At 47.7% G+C, this 19,748-nt stretch overlaps 2 long non-coding RNA genes across 3 annotated transcripts; both read left to right on the top strand.

The window, feature by feature from the left end:
* The first annotated feature begins 4,844 nt into the window (after positions 1-4,844).
* Positions 4,845-10,950, top strand: LOC120248710. Its single transcript, XR_005532668.1, has 3 exons — positions 4,845-5,273; positions 10,163-10,202; positions 10,778-10,950. It is a non-coding gene; the product is annotated as an uncharacterized LOC120248710 (long non-coding RNA).
* A 3,478-nt stretch (positions 10,951-14,428) lies between these two features.
* On the top strand, positions 14,429-16,253 carry LOC120248709. 2 transcript variants are annotated; one of them, XR_005532667.1, is made up of 4 exons: positions 14,429-14,563; positions 14,668-14,845; positions 15,416-15,905; positions 16,023-16,253. It is a non-coding gene; the product is annotated as an uncharacterized LOC120248709 (long non-coding RNA). The 2 variants fall into 2 exon arrangements; XR_005532666.1 differs by having other exon boundaries at positions 14,429-14,845.
* The last annotated feature ends 3,495 nt before the right edge of the window (positions 16,254-19,748 follow it).

Here is a 19,748-nt window from a genome sequence, read left to right on the forward strand (position 1 = left end):
CCGGGCGCCCCTGTGACTTCTTATTTTTTTTTAATATTTTTATTATTTATTTGTAGGAGAGAGAGAGAGACAGCATGAGCAGGGGAGGGTCAGAGAGAGAGGGAGACACAGACTCTGAAACAGGCTCCAGGCTCTGAGCTGGCAGTCAGCACAGAGCCCGACGTGGGGCTCGAACCCACGAACCGCGAGATCATGACCTAAGCGAAAGTCGGACGCTTAACCGACTAAGCCACCCAGGCACCCCACTGACTTCTATTTTTGAGGTTAACAATACATGTGTGTATGTGTGAGAATGTGCAGGTGCACAGTGAGAAAGAGAGTGGACATTTACACCGGGGTACAGTGCGGTTTACATGAACACTCAACATGCTGTGCTTCTCTTTACACTCTGCATGTTTCAATAGTTTTACGATAATGTGTCGGGAAGGTGAGGAATCCAGAAGTACAAGGAAACTGTAAGAAAGAATGCAGATTCCAGAACCCCACCCTGGGACCCTCACTGCTTCCGCAGTAGTGTCTAGGAATCTTTCGCACAAGTAGCCCAGGTGACTGTAATGCCCGTGGATGGTCTGAAGATTATCAAGGGATACAAATGGTACATGTGAAGCAGGAAGTAGAATTGGAGAGTTCCCGCCCCGCCCACCTCGTCTCCCCACTAGCAGCATCTATTAAAACTGGTACGTAGAAATGTCATGTACACACGTACTTCTCCCCTTCCCTAATTTGCATCCTATGCTTATTTTTTAATTTCCCAATTTCACTTTATAAATCCTGATCAACTTGTGATATTTTGTACATATAGATTCTACCTCATTCTTTAACTCCCGCATAGCATTCTGTGTAATGGTGCTCCAAATGCTAGTTCTCTGTCATTACACAGGGTTTGTTTGAATTTGTTCTGTTTACTGTGGAAGTAATGGCTACTGATGACTAAAAATCCAAACAAAATACACTTGTCATGATGAGCACAGGGTGATGTATGGAAGTGCTGAATCACTATATTGTATACCTGAAACTAATATCACACTGTATGTTAACCAACAGGAACTAAAAAAAATTTTTAAACAAAATACAATTGTCCTAACACTGAGGTTAGTCATCATTAAGTATTTATAAAATATTTTTGAGAAATCTACCAAAAAATCCAAACAAAATGAGAAAATATTAAAAGTAAAAGTGTCCACACCTTTCCTGCGCACCTACCCACCACCCAGTACCACACCCTAGACCCAACCACCATAAAGTTTGTTTTTAGTTCCTCTGGTTCTTTTTAGTGTAAGTCTAAATGCTGTGCACTTACATCTTGACTCAACCAGGAATGGTGCCTTCCAAAGAATAAAAATGTATCTTCCAACTCCTAATTCTTAAAATTATGTTACTTTTAATTTTACTGGGGGGGGGGGCTTTATGACTCTAAATTCTCTACCTAAATCATCATTTCTCCACGTCACACATGCCTCACTCTCTCCTTGCGTGGGAGATGGAGAAGTGAGTGCCTCGCCCGACCCCTCCCCCATCACCGTGCCTGATGTTGTCAGTTTGATTCTTATTTTTATACTGTCAGGAATTTACATTCTTCCCCTAATTACATCTTTCAAACTTTGTAGGTTGACTGGAAAGCCATCCGTGCCTTCACCGTGCTGGGGGCAGCGGACCTGTGAGGCAGAGCCCACCTGCCTTTGAAATGAGCCTTGCCCTGCACCCTGGGCCAACCTCCAACGGCCAGCACCCACCAGGGCTTGCTCTGCCCACTTGGGGAAGGACTCCAGTGCCAGGGAAACACTCCCTCCTGAGAGCACCTCAACTCCTGGCCGTAAGTGGGTAAGGACCCCCAACTAGCTCCCCAGTGAGGGAGGGGAGGGCGGTTCTCCGCCAGCCTCCGCGCTTCAGACCTGAGCTCCAGTTAACACAGCCTTTTCCGGCCCCCAAGCTGCCTCGGCCCATTATCCGCACCCCCCCCCCCCCCCCCCCCCCCCGCTGTTTCCCAGGATCCGATCCGGATAAACTGTTCACACTCAGCTCTTTGCCTTAGGGTGTGCTTCCAGGGCACGCCAACCAACTGCCCCAGACACGTGTGAAGCAGGTCCTCGGGATGGGGCTCCGGAACTGGATGGCTCACCAGCCAAATGGCAGGGAGCAGCCGTTGCTGGTGGGACTGGGGTGGCCTCCGCACTGGCGGGCGGTGCGGACCGTGGAAGGGCCCCGGCTTGGGCCACCTCTCTAGCACTGGAGATGGGGCGGTGGTAATTTTAAAGATTCTGGAGTCAGAGCACTTTTTTAATGATATCAAAGTGCAGAAGGAAGAATATGACAGGTTCAAGCCAGCCAACTCTTGGGCCAGGGCGCGGTGTAAAACACCGCTCCCCGGAGCCAGAGCCTCCCACGACTTCACACCCGCAGCTTGAAATCCACTACAAGAGGCGACTACGGAGATCAGCAAATGCTGTGAAGTTGGGCTTGTTATTTCAACGGAGAGCCAGTTATTAAACATTTACTAGCCCATCTTTGCATTCGCTATGCTTCCCGGACCTGAGAGTTTATGCTGTTTTTTCATCCTCAAAGCCTCTAGACCTCTCTAAGCTTCAGACCCCTCGGTTGCGAAGCATTAACTGATCCCACAGAGTTTTGTAATATAAATAAGACTATTTGTTGGAAATCACACCTATTTCCTGATATCGAGAAAGGATCTGTTGAGAAGTTGGTTTCTGAGATCGGCCTTAAGAACAATTAAATCAGAAATAAAGGTCATCCCAGACGAAAAGGTTAACATGGGGGGGGGCGGGTATGGCCCTTGTGGGCAAACGTGGGATCTGATCTGTCAGAAGCAGGACGTGAGACAAAAACGGGAGCCAGTAACCTGGGTCTGCAAACAATGGAAGGAAATGTCTGTAGACTTCAGGCAGGGGAGGGTCGAGCTGTGGGGGGGCGGGAGTGGGGAGTGCAAGCGAAGTTAGTGCCTGTGGCTGAAGCGGGAGGGGTTGGTGTGGGCAGATGGCGGGCGTGCTATCTGGGGCGGGAGAGTGTGGTGTCTGATGAATACCTGGGCTTGGCTCTGCAGAGGCAGCTGGGAGACCACCTGTCAGCGCCAGAACGGAACCCTGGCTGTGGAAGGTGCTAGAGAAACCAGATCCAGTCCCTTCAGTCGGGAGCTGGCTGCTGGCCGTCCAGGCATCCAGACAAATGGCAGTTCTTGCGGCCCCTGGGGAGACTCAGATGAGGTCTCTGCGAGGTGGAGGGGGGGCAGCTCGCCAGCCTCGTGCAGGAGACGGCCCTCAAGCGGAGGCACAGACACGACTGTGCCAGGAGGTTTGCAGGTGGCTGAAGAAGAGAGGGGCACCCAGATGGGTGGAGCCAAACCGACCAGGATGCCAGGGCCCGGAGTGCAGGGCAGTGTCAGGGAGGGGAGCAGGGGCGAAGAAGCCATCGGGTCACCAAGGGCTTCATCCACCGCAACAGGGGCTCGACTTGCAGAGAGAGAGGGAGACACAGAATCCGAAGCAGCTCCAGGCTCTGAGCTGTCGGCTCAGATCCAGACATGGGGCTTGAACCCACAAACTGTGAGATCGTGAGCTGAGCAGAAGTCGGACACTTAACTCCTGAGCCACCCGGGCACTCCCATGGATTCAGCTTCTATCTTAAGGCTACGAATGGTGCGTAGAACATAGTTTTAACAGGAATGAGGCACTATTCCCTTGGGATTTCTGAAAGCGCCAGAGAAACCGGAAGTGGGTGGGTGGTTGTAGGGACCTGGGGGCAGGACCCGGCCCAGCAGCCCAGAGGGCATTAGGAGGGGCCTGGACTCCACCCACTGGGCGTCAGGCATTCTAAATAAGCTTTGCCCAAATTTGCTGTGTAAATGCTATCTTTCACTGGCTCTTAAGGAGGAAAACTCACTAATTTCTTATGGGATAGCTCAAAATTCCTTAAACATGTTGCCACATGCCATGTAATAAAAGAACTAATAAAATTAAAGTATTATAACTTAAAACAAGAGACAGTCAGCCAGAGACTACAAGATATTTCACCCAGTACAGCTTCTAGAAGGAGGTCTGTTCAAACCCACACATTTCTTTTGTGAGACCGTCATGGTTAGCACGGTGGTGTGTATACAGAGGGTCTTCAATAGGAAGTCGTCATTTACTGTCCGCAGTGAGCCATTATCAGGCTCCATACACGAAATTGGTGAACTGTCTGCACAATAACCATGGACACTTATATTCTATTATTCTATTATTTTATAGCGTCGTTACTATGACTCGCGCACCCCAGCCGGGACTCAGAAGGTGTATCTAAGATCAGATCCACTCAGAAGGTGAAGGAACGAAATGGTGTGGCCCATTTCCTGCCACAAGTTGGCATACTGAAGTTAGGCGAAGAGGAGGGGGGCTTTGCCCAATACCCTGGCCGGTCAGTAGCTGGACATCACGGGAGCTACATGAACTTGCTAAGGAATGAGCAGGAACGCACCCCAGCCAGAGGACAGTGCGCTCTGCGTGGGGCAGGGGCTCAGTGAGGAGACAGAAATAAATGAGGGAGGAAGGGGGAGGGGGAGGGGGAGGGAGGGAGGAGGGAAGAGAAGGGAAGGTGGAGGGGGGAGGGAGAGAGGGGAGGGAGGAATGGGGCAGGGAGGAAGGGGTGAGGGAAGAGGAGGCAGGGAGGACAGAAAGGGGTGGGGGAGGGGAGAGGGAAGGGAGTGGAGGGGGAGGGGAGGGAGGGGAAGAGAGAAAGGGGAGGAGGAGGGGAGGGGAGGGAGGAAGTGGAGAACTGAAGCCCCGGAGGGGGAGGGGAACTGCTCTGACCAGCCCAGGGACCAGGAGAAGGGGCATTTTATGTGGCCTTTTCTGGGTCTGCATCTAGAGTTCCTCTTTCAGCTAAACCGCAGCTCTCCATTTTGTTTCTTTTAGCAGCTTTAGAAGATAACTTTCTAAGTCACTGGGGTATCCTTTCAATGACTGCTTTGTCACAGGAGAAAGGGCCCTCCTCCCTTACTCTGGGAGAGCAGTTGACAAGGAGTCTCCCTAGAATGCGTGTGATTTTCCTATGGCGAAGCCCATGTACTAGAAGCTCTGTGCAAAGACTCGCATTTCCTTGAGCACCTTGAGGCCGAAGATACCACTATCTGCACAATTGTAAACCTGAGGTTGTTAATACTGTTGCTTAAAATGTATTTAGTAATTGAAGGGAAACATACTACTGAAGTCAAAGAAATGCCCCAAAGAGGCTTTACATTAAGGAGGAAGAAACGGAAAATGATTCGCTGATTGTCTTGGGAGGTAAGAGAGCTAATAATTTGTTAATTTTCATTTCTCACCAAAGCTGATGGGTTAAAGGTTAAAATATTTATTTTTTTAAATGTTTTACTTATTTTTGAGAAAGAGACAGAGCACAAGCAGGGGAGGGGCAGAGAGAGAGGGAGACAGAATCCGAAGCAGCTCCAGGCTCAGAGCTGTCAGCTCAGAGCCCCACCCAGGGCTCAGACTCACTAGCCTTAAGATCATGATCTGAACCAAGGTCAGACGCTTAAGGGACTGAGCCACCCACGCGCCCCTAAGTTAAACAACACTTAAAAGGAAACAATGAAAAAGGTGCCCCTGAACATGTTACTGACGTGTGCTTTCCGTCTAGCTCCTCCTCGTGCTCAGGAATTCAGCCTCTGCGTTTCGTTTCGTCGGAGAACACTGTGAAAGAGAAACACACAACTGCACGGCTTGTCATTTCGTTTTATCCAAGCTCTTCGACAAGTCACTCTTTTTCACAGCTTTATTGAGGAATAATTCACAGTTCATGCATTCGTTCATTTAAAGTGTACAATTCAGTGATTTTAGCATATTTACAGAAGTCTGCAACATCGCCATATTCTAGTTTTCAAACTTTTCTGTCTTTCCTGCAAGAAATCCCATACCCACTAGCAGTCACGAAAGCCCGAGGCAGCCACCAGTATACTTGAGGCCTCTGTAATTTGCCTATTCTGATCTATTTCTGTAAATGGGATCGTTAACCATGTGGGTTCCTGGGACTGGCCTCTTTCAGTTAGCATAAAGTTTTCAAGGATCATCAATGTTGTAGCAGGTGTCTGACTTTGTTTCTTAGTAACAATGAATGCAATACTGTTACTACGGAGTAATAGTCCATTGTATCGATACATTTATTTATGTATCTGTTCATAGACTGATGGACACTTAGACTGTTTTCCAGCTTGGGTTATCATGTATAAGGCTGCTTCAACACACAGGTCAAGTTCTTGTGTGAATATATATTTATTCAGTGTAGCTATGATTGACACCTAAAAATAAAGACAACTTGCTTTAAAAGAAAAGAAGGGTCTAGACTCAGGCTGCAGAAATGAACAGGCACAGAAGATGGTCTGAGAGACAGGAATGAGCCACAAAAGCAGACTCTGTACCTAGATTCCGGAGGTTACCATAGGGAAATTCCTTCAAACACCCCACCTACATGTTCTTGGCATAGAAAGTTCCTGATTCTTTAGCATTACAAAATTGACCGTGTATACAGCACATGGAGTAGTAATTGAGTCTGTACTCAGGCACGTGGGTGCCCCCTCTCTTGAGGTTACCCACCCTGTGCTTGTGAGGATCAGGAGAGTTTAGACAGAAGTGGAGAATGAATAAGGTTCTCAGTGGCCTAAGGGTTTCTACAAATGGTTTAGAGACTGCGCCAAAGACAGTGACATGCTGCTGAAAGAGAACTCTGTGCCCCCCCCACCCCGGTCCCCATGTTGGGAGTGTTCATCACACCTCATGAAAATACTTGGTTCATGATTTCATAGTTTTTTTTTTTTATATTTTTATTTATTTCTAGGAGAGAGAGAGACAGCGCGAGCAGGGGAGGGTCAGAGAGAGAGGGAGATACAGACTCTGAAACAGGCTCCAGGCTCCGAGCTGTCAGCACAGAGCCCGACGCGGGGCTCGAACCCACGAACCGCGAGATCATGACCTAAGTGAAAGTTGGACGCTTAACCGACTAAGCCACCCAGGCGCCCCACTTGGTTCATGATTTCAATAAGGACTTACTGATAACAGGTTGTGTAGTGGTTAAAAGCATGGAGTTTTTAAAAAAAATTTTTATGTTTTTTTATTTATATCTGAGACAGAGACAGTGCAAGCAGCGGAGGGTCGGAGAGAGAGGGAGACACAGAATCTGAAACAGGTTCCAGACTCTGAGCTGTCAGCACAGAGCCTGAGGCGGGGCTCGAACCCATGAACCGTGAGATCATGACCTGAGCCGAAACCGGATGCTTAACTGACTGAGCCACCCAGGCGCCCCAAAAGCATGGACTTTTGAACCACCTTGCACGGATTCAAATCCACTTCCTAAGTGTGTTGACTGTAGCAAGTTCCTTAACCTCTCTGTGCCTTGGTTTCCGTTTGTAGGTGGGGTAAAAGTCTCTGTGTGTGTGAATACATACAGTTCAAAGGATTGCTGGGTAGCTTGAATGTCTGAAACACAGAAAGCACTAGAATATTATTATTCTATTATTGGTTCCTTCGTATTCACAGCCTCATTTCATGTTCTCCTTGGTACTCTGAGCTGGTTTTGTTTTTTGAAAAACTCCGTTTTACAGACGAGGCAGCTCACGCTCAGAGAAGTTTGGCGGTTCACCCACAGACACTGGCTTTCTGGTTCCCATAATGTTTTGTGCGAATATTCTTTCCAATACTTATATGACGTAACTGAATTACATAAAACAGAACAGGGTGACTGACTGAAGGCAGTAGGGAATGCAAGAGCTAGGAAGGAGGATTCTGCCGCCCCAAAGTCAGAGTCGAAGCCACCAGAGGGCAGTGTGGACCAGGACAAAGGGCAGCGGTCGGTCCCCTTTCTCAGCTTTTTTCACTAACTGCCCAAAGACGGGACAGGATAGCTGATGGCCACTGCTGGTATCAGGTAATGAACCCTCCATTTAACTGGTGCCTTTAAATTAGATAAACTTCAATACTGAGAACCATGCGAAAGTGCTTCTCTTCTTTCCACTACTCCTGAGTATTTATTTAGCTTTACAATGCATAGCCCTCTTTATGAAAAATTTTTTTTAGATTTAAAAGAAAATTTTTAATCTCCACACCCAGTGTGGAGCTCAAATTCACAACCCCGAGATCAAGAGTCACACACACCACTGAGTGAGCCAACCAGATGCCTCTCCTCTTTATGAACTTACGTATTTTGTTGCTAAGTGCATGTCTACCCAGAAGCCAAAGCTTCGGTACCACATCAGTGTGTCAAGGCACATACACCTTCTCTGGGCTTCGGAAGCTGTGCACGACTCAGACTTGAAGAGCTGGGATTTTTAAAAATCACTTTGAATCGCTACCACTTTTGATTCGCTATGTTCAGCCATCGGTTAAATAGCTTTGACACTGAAGCTCAGAATTTGAGCAAGGTATCAGGGCTAAAATAAGTGAATTCAACCCATTAGATGCCAGTACTATTTTAATTCCAAACTGGATGCAAATTTATTCTCTGTGATGTGAATGAAATAGAAAATTAGGCTCATTCAATTGGCGAGTCAAAAAAATACTCAAGAAGATTAAAATACACGTGAAACACAAAGATCAGGATATATCCACTGAAATAACTTTTTAGCCTCCTAAAATGTTTTTTGTATATATTTGTATATGTACATATATGAAAGGGAAAGACAGGATAAAATAGACAGAGAGGAGGGCGCCTGGGTGGATCAGTCGGTTAAGCAATCCGACTTTGGCTCAGGTCATGATCTCACGGTTTGTGTGTTCAAGCCCCGCATCAGGCTCTCTGCTGACAGCTCAGAGCCTGGAGCCTGTCTTTGGATTCTGTATCTCCCTCTCTCTGACCCTCCCCTGCTCTCTCTCTCTCTCTCTCTCTCTCTCAAAAATTAAAAAAAAAGTAGGCAGAGAGGGAAATATTAGGACCTGAGTGGGGGGAAAAACACAAATTTGGAAACAATGCTGGGAGCATCCGACCACAGCAAACCCACTCGGGGTAAGGTTCCTCCGAAGAATGTAACAGACTCCAACTACTCCCCATCAGGTTCCCTCAGGAATTTGACTAAAGACCTAACTAAAAATAAGAAGTAGACCATAAACCGTACGACCCACAAGGAATGATATGGCCATAGACCAGCCCTCGTACAACGGAGACGAGCCCATCAGGAATGGACAACCCAGCACCCAGCGCCACCCAGCCAGTCAGGGTGGGCCCTGAGAAGGGATGGGGGAAGCGAGGGGGGAGGGCTGACCGGAAGCTTATAAAACAAGGAGCCTTGCCTACAGTCCTCCGGTGTTGACTTTCAAATGCCCCTCTCTGTAAAGAGAGCTTTCCTACTATTCTTCCTTTCTGATCTTACACTAATGAGCTTTTGTCTGCTGCTCATTCTGTGTCCACCTCTTCATCCTTCGAAATGGCGAGACAATGAAACCAGGTATTGAAGAAACCCTGCAACACGTATAACAAACTCCTCATTTTGCTTTTGGCCTGTGTCTTAAATTTGCACTTGCCCGATGACTATTGAGATCACATGTCTTTTCATCCGCTTATTAGCTCTACACCTTTACTCTTCTGGGATTCTTGTTTGCCCATTTTCGCATAGGAGGTGTTTTGCTTACTGATTTCTAGAAGTTCTTTGTATATGACGATACCAACCCTTTGTTAGTAGTGTGTGTTGCAGATTATGGCTTACCTCTTCAGTTTCTTTGTGTTCTCAGAAAATTTAAATTTTCACGTAGTTATGTTTACCATCTTTTTATGGTTACTACTTTTGGGGCTTTGTTTTTTAAAACTCCTATGTAACCCAAGATTAGAAATCTGTTATTCACTGCGTTCTTCTAAAAGTTTTAAGGTTTTGCATCTCATGTTTAAATCCTTCATCTCCCTGAAATTGATTTTTGGGTTTGGAGTGCAGGAGGGATCAACTTTCACTTTTCCACATACATGACCAATTATCGCAGCATTATTTATTTTGAAGATGCCCTTCTTTATCTGTTTACCTGCAATGCTGTCTCAAACATAAGTCACCTTTCTGTACATGAGTTCTTCCCTGAAATCTCCACTCTGTTCCGTTGGTATGTTGGCCTTTCCCCACCCCGGTAACACAGGTGAGTTATCATAACTGTGTAATGTTTTGGTGTATGATAGGACACTCTTCCACTTTCTTTTTCTTTTTCAGGAATGCTGTGGCTCTCCTTGGGCCTTTTTTACTCACCCAGGTAGGATGTTAAATTAGCTTATCAATTTCCTTGAAAACACGTATTGGATTTTGACTGGGTCTCGGTGTTAACCTTAAAAAATAAAACTGTCATTCTACTAAGCAAAAATGAAGTTGATTCAGGAATAGCAGAGAATTACAATCCAGGACAACCAAGCTATGGCAAAACCGCATGCAGGTCCAGAGAAGGAAGATGAGTTTTCCGATGTCATTGAGGAAACGGGAGGAGGAGGGGATGTTGTAAACAAAAAGTGGATTGGGGTAAATTGGGAGCTCAAAGCATGGAGGCTTCTCATTGGCTGAGCTCTGACTGCCTCTCATTGGCTGGGCAGTTGCTAGGGGGTGGAGAAAGGTTTTCTTCCTCTGCTGGGACAATAAATTAGTAGCTAAGGAGGTGTGGCCTTGGAGGGTGGTCTGCAAGTGATGACAAGCGCTTGGCCTGAGAGCGCCCCCTACTGGCCTAAGCGAAGTTTCCTTTCTTTAATTTTCACCGGTGGTGAGGCAACACAGAAGAGACAGCAGAAAGATAAAATTAGAAAAAACACCGTAAATAAGTCTTCCCTTCCGCATGTTCAGGAAAACTAGTGTCGCACAAAGATGCCTAACAGAGAAGGATGAAGGTGGAATCGCGGACAGAGTCGTTATAAGAAAACAAGAGGATAAAAAATAATCCTGTAGGCATTAAATCGCTCCAGAAAGTCATGCTACCGAACAGAGGAACGCTGTGATACTTTAAAATAACTTTAACTCCAGGGGCGCCTGGGTGACTCCGTCGGTTGAGCGTCCGACTTCAGCTCAGGTCATGACTTCACGGTTCGTGGGTTCGAGCCCCGCGTCGGGCTCTGTGCTGACAGCTCGGAGCCTGGAGCTGCTTCCGATTCTGTGTCTCCCTCTCTCCCTGCCCCTCCCCCACTCACGCCGTCTCTCTCTCTCTCTCTCTCGGTCTCTCAAAAATAAACATCAAATTTTAAAAAATAATTTTGAAAGGATAATAAAAGAAATGAATATTTTAAATATTAGACACAAAGTGTGCCCCACTTTTATCTCTGCATATGAATTTTTTTATCTTTCTTTAAAAGTATTCTTAATTAGGTGAAAACATTGTATCAAGTGAAATAGTGTCAGTTACACCTTTCAATATGCTTCTTGTGTTGAATATGTATTGTAATTTTCACGTGGCAAAGTCCCTGACTTCCAAATGTCATAACACAGAGACTAAATTACAGTTAATTAACGTGTTACTCTGATAGACAATCAGCCACTTCATGCAGCTTGAAAGATTTTAAAGTGGAGGGTGGATTTACCATTTTTTGGTATACTTTATCCTGCTTTGGGTCAGAATTCTATGCCTGATTTTCAGTCAGTAAACAAGTCTGATCCCTTCATGTGCTCAACATTCTAGAACACCTAAAATGTGTGACTGTACTTGGGTGGACATGAAGAAAGCAGAAAATACAGTTTTGTGTGTCTAGAGTTTAATTTTTTAAACATTATATTCCTATTTGCAAAGGTTGCACGGGGGCACCTGGGTGGCTCAGTCAGTTGAGCCTCCGACTTCGGCTCAGGTCATGATCTCACGGTTCGTGGGATTGAGCCCCGCGTCGGGCTCTGTGCTGACAGCTCAGAGCCTGGAGCCTGTTTCAGATTCTGTGTCTCCCTCTCTCTCTGCCACTCCCATGTTCACTGTCTCTCTCTCTCTCTCTCTAAGAAATAATTAAAAATAAAAAAGAAGGAAAAAAAGGTAGCATGTGATCATTATCAAACATGTGAAAATAAAATAAACACAAGGAAAAAGTTTTCAGGGTTTTCTCTAGCTTTTTCTCAATTTATAGACATTATATACACGTATACATATTTATATCAGCTACTCAGGACAAAACAAGCATTTCTTTGAAAGTTTTTTGTTGGGAGCCATTCTGAGCCCACCAGTCGAGAAAACAACTGGTGAGGTTAAAGCAAGTCTGCACGGTCTCTTGCCAATCAGATGATGACCGATATCCCCCCACTCAGTTATTTCTGCCTGAGCACTGACCCCTAAGGTACCTTGTTGATCAATATGGGGAGTGACTTGTCCCCTTATTCTGGCCCTGGTATGATGATTGCACCTTGTGAAGGAACTTATTGTGGGAACTTCTTCTTTAAATTATGGGAACAAACATAGTGTCTCAAGAAGGTCCTGTTTCCCTCCATACTTTCCCTTGACCTATAAACAGGCTAATGACCCTTACTCATAAAAGATTGACTTTTACATGTACAATTCTGTTTCTACCATCGTGTTAGTCCAGGATGTTCATACAGCTCAACGTGTAAATCAACTAACCAAAAATGTCTCTCATGCCCTAGATATTCAAGAAATCATAAAAGTAGACACAAAGGTAAATGCCCTCAAAGAGGCTATTCTATGTATTGGAAATGAACTAAACTCTTTAAAGGTATGGTTGGCTCTCCGGTGCCATAAAGAATATAACTGGAAAATCAAGTCTTGCCCGGAGACAAAGAGCGTAACTTAGAGAGAAGGAACAGATAAGGGCAGAAGATAAGTTAGTACATACACCTTTGCTCACTGATGGTGTATAGCAGCCCCTTCCCTAAGGCCTACATTCCACAAACACCTTCCCTTACCCTGGCAGCTGTGATGAGGATGGATAAGAGTATCTACAAACCTATGACTTAATCTTAGCGTTATTAAAATGTGAACACCTTGTTATTTTCTTAGCTACTCAACCTCACTATAATTGGGGCAGTTCTGCAAGAAGACTTCTGTAAAACTGTTTCTGTACATTTTCCAAAAACATCTTATCACAAAGAGCTATCCATTGTAAACATTCCATTTCCTGATGCCTTGTTAACTTTTGACCTATAAATAAAGACACCAAAACCCACAGGACGGAGATGCCTGCCTGGTGAAGAGAAAGAATCTCAGGGCTCTCTCACTCTCCCTCTCGCCGACACCGTCCCTCCTTCAGGGACCCCTGGGCCTGCTGGAGCCGGCCTCCGACAGTTTTTATTTAAATTCCAGTTGTTAACATGCAGTATAACATTAGTTTCAGGTGTGCAATACTCCTGTGTGACAGCCGGTGCTCGTGACAGCGAGCACACTCCTTAATCCCCGTCACCTGTTATAACCGCCATCCCACCCACCTCCCCTCTGGTGACCATCACTTCGTTCTCGTAGTTAAAAGTCTGTTTCCGGGTTTGCCTTTCTCTTCCTTAAATTCCACATATGAACAAAATCATATGCTATTTGTCTTTCTCTGACTGACTTATTTTGCATAGCACGATACACTTCAGCTCCATCCACGTCATTGTAGATGACAAGCTTTCATTCTTTTTTATGGCTGAGAACATTCCATTGTGTACACACCACACCATCTTCCTCCAGTCCTCAGTTGATGGACACGGGCCGCCTCCAAAGTTTGGCCATTGCAAACACCACTGCTACGAACATTCTTAATGAAAGGAAGTCCAGTATGTCTCATAGAGCCAGTCAATCCTGTGCCCATCACATAAATCTATATTTTAACTGTGTGTTAGAGTCATTTCTTATCTCTCTACAGCAGGGATAATGGCTTGAATTTTGGACTAGAAGGAACTAAAACTAATAGTAATACAGCAATGCTGGGAATATTTTATGCGTTTTCAATTATATCCAGTAACTTTCTCATCTTTAACATACAGCATGTGAGCCAGTATATACTGAACCGACCTCATATATTCAACATTTATTGTGTGGGGTAACAAGTCACAGAAGAGTTATGTGGTCAAGAGTCCTACAAATGGTAATTGGCCACTTTTGGTGGGAACGGTGGGAAGGAAGACAGCTGTTCATTAGAATGTTCTCCCATACTGACTGATGAATAAGGACAGTCTTACCTAAGAATATTTTAATCTTAAGCAATGAAATTAACTATAGAGGTCGATCTCTAAATAGGACATACCCTCCTGTGTTCTTATCACATTCTTTTCTGTTACATTTCAAGAAACGTCTAATTCAGTTTGGAAGTCAGGTCAGTCCTCACGTGTGTGTGCACACATATGCAATCATGTCTGCTGACAGCATCCAAACTTCTGTCCATATCCACTCCTAAAGAAGTCGCTCACTTTGATGTTTATATTTTGAGAGACAGTGCGAGTGAAGGAGGTGCAAAGAGAGAGGGAGACACAGAATCTGAAGCAGCCTCCAGGCTCTGAGCTGTCAGCACAGAACCTGATGTGGGGCTTGAACTCATGAGCTGTGAGATCATGACCTGAGCTGAAGTTGGCCACTTAACCCACTGAGCCCCCCAGGGTGCCCCTGAAGTCGCTCACTTGGAAAGAGCAGCTTTCCATAAGCTTCAGTGCCTCATTACATTACCGAATTATGTAAGTTACATAAAATGGATACAAATCATAATTTGCAGACAGCCCAGCGCTGCAGCCCTGTCTGTTGGTCAAGGCCATACCCCAGAGCTGCTCTTGCGTCTTAGCACAGCCAAACAGAAGTAGAAAGGAAGGTGGTGAACACGTCAAAGGAAAAGCACAGTGAATGTCACCTTGCACCTGTCAGAAGGGCTGTTACCCAAGGACCAGACACAACGCGTGTGAGCGTGAGGAGTGTGAGGGCGTGGAGAGGATGCGGAGAGTAGGAAGCCGTCTACACTGCAGGTGGGAAGGCAAACCGGTGCAGCCACCAGCGAGGACCGAGCAGAGGCTCCTCCGGGCCCCCTGCCACGCTGGGAGGAGCCGCCGGGGAGGAGAGGCTCGAGGCACATGGAGGGCTCTCTGGCGGCAGGCCCGGCCCAGGGGGTGGGGGGTGGGGGGGGGGAAGCTGGGAAGCGCACCCTCCACTGCAGCCGCCTCGGGGTGCAGCCATGGGAACACATTGAAACCGGCTTGAGTCTCCCCCGCCGGAGGCCTCGAATACCAATAGGGCCTCAAATACCATTGGGACAGCCGTCCCGTATGGGCCTTTCCACCCAGCCTGTGGGCGTGATCAAATCCTCGTTGTTCATGCTGCAAAACGTGGGGTCGCTGCCTCCCCAGCAAAGTAACAGAAGCGCCCAGACGTGGTTCTGAGCCCGGAGAGAGAACAGAGCCGAGGGGCAGATCTCGGGCAGAACTGGCATGTGTGTGAAGGCCACGGTGTTGGCCAGGGCGTTAGGCCCACGCGGAGATGTCGGCCTCGGGAGCCAGGGGTGCCTGTTACGGAGGCCATCTCTTCCTTCTAACTTGCAGGTACCCAGGACTTTTCCGTGCATGGCGTCATTGGCTCATACCCACAGGTCAGTGAGCCCCCAAGGCAGGCTGCAGGCAGGGACCGCACCCCTGGACTAAGCCGCCAGGGCCCAGGAGCCCAAGGCTAGTACGTGGCACCCCTGGGTGCAGAACTTTGACCTCTTTCTGCACCGCACAGCGCTCCTTGCTCCTGGGTTTGCATACAATTCATGCAACACACACAGATTTGTATTCAATAGCAGTAATAACCATTCATTGTTTCTATGAACGAATCCGCCAGCCAGAGGGGCGTGGGCAGTGCTCAGGGCGGCTCTGATTTCTGCCTGCGAGTTCCTCACCCCCGGCCCCCAGAAAGCTGCCTGTTCTCCCTCGGGACTCCTTGTTTACAAACGCGCAGCTTCCCTCTGCAGCGAGAGCCAAACGATGAGCCTCATGGTCAAGAGCCACACTCAATCTCCTTTTTAATGAGCTGCCTCTCAGTTTGGCTCAGGTAAGAACTAGGTAGGGGCCAGCCTCCAATAAATGCCCTCTCTGAAAAGATAGGAAGCAAGCAATTGTCTTAGATCCAAAAGCATGTGTCTCCTAACACGAGCTTCTCACTTCCTAGGTCAATGTCACCTGCTGTCCGTTATCCGTACTTCAAAGGACTGGGTCACGGCTGCTGGCGCTGGGAATGTGAGTGAATTTCGGCCCAGACAGCACAACCATTAGAGTGATGTGTGGCTTCCTTTATCAAGGGGACCTTCGTGACTGTGGACGGAGCCGACTCACAGCCACGCTGTCACCGCCGCCACGATACCAACGCTGAGCCCTCATGTTCTACCAGAGACCCCTTAATAAAATTAATAAACGACTTAATACATAAGTAATAAAAGTTAATAAAATAATGTTGGGAGCGTCTGGGTGGCTCAGGGGGTTGAGCGTCGACTCTTGATTTCAGCTCAGGTCATGATTCCAGGGTCGTGGGATTGAGCTCCGCTGTTGGGCTCCATGCTGAGCACAAAGCCAGCTTGGGATTCTCTCTCTCCCTCTGCCCCCCTCCACTGCTCATGCACACGCCCTCCCTCCCTCTTTCTCCCTCTCTCTCTCTATATATATAACAAACCAAGAAAAAAAACACCACAAAACAAAAGCAAACAAACAAAATGCTGTGCAAGGGCGTTCCCCAGGAACCCTCGGTCTGTGAAGCAAACCTGCGTGCCAGCAGGTCACACAGAAGATGCTAGAACCCTTGGGGATACGGACACCTTGCGGGGGTGGCGGGGGTCTAAGACTGATTTCCGTGTGCCCAACTACCAAGGATTCTTCCTAATACTGAGCTTCTTGGAAAGGAGTCTTCGGAACAGGACGCCTTCTCCTCCTCGAGATGACAAAGATGTCCCTCTCGGTGAGGCGCTGTCTTGGGCTGTCCAACCCTCTAAGGCAGCAAAGGGGCAGTTCAAGAAGACAGCTCCTGAGGGGGGTTCCCACGGGCCAAGAGTCTTCCTCCGGAGGCTCCTTATCTGCTCCCCGGAACTAGAATAGACACTGAGAGCCCAGTTGTGCTCTCGAACTGGAAAGGTAAGATTTGTCTCCAATCAAGAGTGAGCCTGAGTCGGCCGAGGGGCTCGACTCTGAGGACGGAGGGTCCCAGCCGGCCTTCTCCACACGTTTAATAAGTTCCTCATAGGTTTAAGGTTCTGGATAAAATATATTTAAAGCATACTAATATATAACGTAGAGGGTATATTCATACAGGACACGCAATAGATAATACACCAGAAAATAGGTTTTTATCATTCTTTGAACTCACGCAGTGCTTACACGTACACTTACGAAGGTGTGTGTGGGCTTTGAAAGGGTTTTAGCAGGGTGAGAGCACAACCCTTTGACGTGCCAGCGTCTCGGTGAGACGCCTGCCCTGGTTGGGTGGCTCCTTAAATCCGGTTGGTGGTAGGTGTCGGAGGCGTTTGAAGTCCGAGGGCCCAGGGCTCAGGTCCTCAGCTGCAGGTGATTTTGCCCCTTGGGGGCATCGGCAAGGTCTGGAGACTCGCTGGGCGGTCACAATGGAGGTGGTGCCCTGCCTGGGGGGGGAGGAGCCAGCAGTGCAGGTGGACAAGCGCCAGCGCCCCGACAGCCGCCACCCCCACACTGCACGGGCCGGTCGTGACACCCAAAGTGTCAACAGCGCGGACACTGAGCCCTGGATCTGAGAGTCGGTTCCATTCGATACTAAGCTATTTAAGGTGTCATTTTAGGGGCACCCGGGTGGCTCAGTCGGTTCAGCATCTGACTTCGGCTCAGGTCATGATCTCATGGTTCGTGGGTTCGAGCCCCGCGTCCGGCTCTGTGCTGACAGCTCAGAGCCCGGAGCTGCTTCGGATTCTGCGTCTCCCTCTCTCTCTGCTCCTCCCCCACTCATGCTCTGTCCCTCTCTCTCTCTCAAAAATAAATAAACATTGGGGCGCCTGGGTGGCTCGGTCGGTTGAGCGTCCGACTTTCGCTCAGGTCATGATCTCGCGGTTCGTGGGTTCGAGCCCCGCGTCCGGCTCTGTGCTGACAGCTCAGAGCCCGGAGCTGCTTCGGATTCTGCGTCTCCCTCTCTCTCTGCTCCTCCCCCACTCATGCTCTGTCCCTCTCTCTCTCTCAAAAATAAATAAACATTGGGGCGCCTGGGTGGCTCGGTCGGTTGAGCGTCCGACTTTCGCTCAGGTCATGATCTCGCGGTTCGTGGGTTCGAGCCCCGCGTCGGGCTCTGTGCTGACTGCCAGCTCGGAGCCTGGAGCCTGTTTCAGAGCCTGTGTCTCCCTCTCTCTCTGACCCTCCCCTGCTCACGCTGTCTCTCTCTTTCTCTCTCTCTCTCCTAGAAATAAAAATATTTAAAAATAAATAAATAAATAAACATTAAAAAATTTAAATAGCGTCATTTTAAAGTTAAATAAAAAGCTATTTTATGAAATAGAATTAGAATTTAAAACACATTTCAAGACGAGTCAGTTCACTTACTAATGACCTCGATGAAGACAAAAGGAGTTTTAAAGGTTATTAACTCTCCACCCTCACACACCCGATATGCCAACATCCCGGGGCAGCAAATGGGCAGAGCGGCCGCCCCTTGCCGCACACGCACGTTACGCTGTCTCCCTGCAAAGCACAGGGGGCTGGGCATTTTTATTTGAAAGAACAACTTCACAGATGAGACGCTTATTCAGACTTCAGTATTTAGAAGCCATTTCCCCCCAAAGTGAATGACGTTCAGGCTGTTGTCACTGGTAATGCTGGAGTTTTCAAGTGACAATTTTGGAAAGCTGGCATCCGCATGGGCTCGGAAAGCTTCCTAATGTTTACAGAGCTTCCTGAGGTCAGTGTGACGTTCATGAGGACAATGCTTTTACTGTACCGTGAAATGCGCCCCCAGCTACCGTATGGGGAAGTGTGCACGTCACCCAGAGCTCCCTCACTTTCCAAATTCCCGGTGCGTGATGCTCAAGGCAAGCAGGCTGTGAGGACCTCCCATCACAAAGCACCCCAAACTTGCGGTGAACCCCATGACCGTAGCCTGACTGCGCCTCCCTGGTTAACACCGAGGTAGAGCACTGGGCTGAGGTCCTTTCTAGAGGCTCCAGGGGAGAATCTGTTCCCTTGTCTTTCCGCGATCCTTGGCTCTGAATTCCGCTCCCGCCTTCAAAGCTAGCCACAGGGGCTGAGTCCTTCCGCTGCTGTCTCCCCCGGACCCTCTTCCACCGTGATACCTCCCTCTCAACGTCCCCAACAACCACACCAGCAAACGTCTCTTTTGCAAAGTCAGGTAACATACGTCCAGGTTCAGGGAAAGGGGACAGGGATGCCTTCCAGGGCCGTTATTCTGCCCGCCGCACGGGACAAATGACACGTTCCGAATTCCAGACAGAGCGATGCATTCTAAGGAAACTGAGCACAAGTTCACTGACAGAGTTTCAGAGTCTACATTGCAGCTAATTTTTTCTTAATTTTATTATTAATTTTAAAATTTGTAAGTGTTTATTCATTTTTTGAGAGAGAAAGACAGAGAGAGAGCACAAGCGGGGGAGGGATACAGAGAGAGAGGGAGACACAGAACCCAAAATAGGCTCCAGGCTCTGAGCTGTCAGCACAGAGCCCGACACGGGGCTCGAGCCCACGAACCGTGAGATCATGACCTGAGCCAAAGTCAAATTTTCAATGGACTGAGCCACCCAGGTGCCCCTTCTCAATTTTAAATTCCAGAGTTTTGTCTAGTATCTAAAAGACTATTAACATAATCCCACCTTTTCCAACTGTGCATTTGTGGGGCTATATATATATATATATATATTTTTTTTTTTTTTTTTTTTTT

Source organism: Hyaena hyaena, unplaced genomic scaffold (genome assembly GCF_003009895.1).
Source record: "Hyaena hyaena isolate Hyena2069 unplaced genomic scaffold, ASM300989v1 scaffold_603, whole genome shotgun sequence".
Taxonomy (NCBI): Eukaryota; Metazoa; Chordata; class Mammalia; order Carnivora; family Hyaenidae; genus Hyaena; species Hyaena hyaena.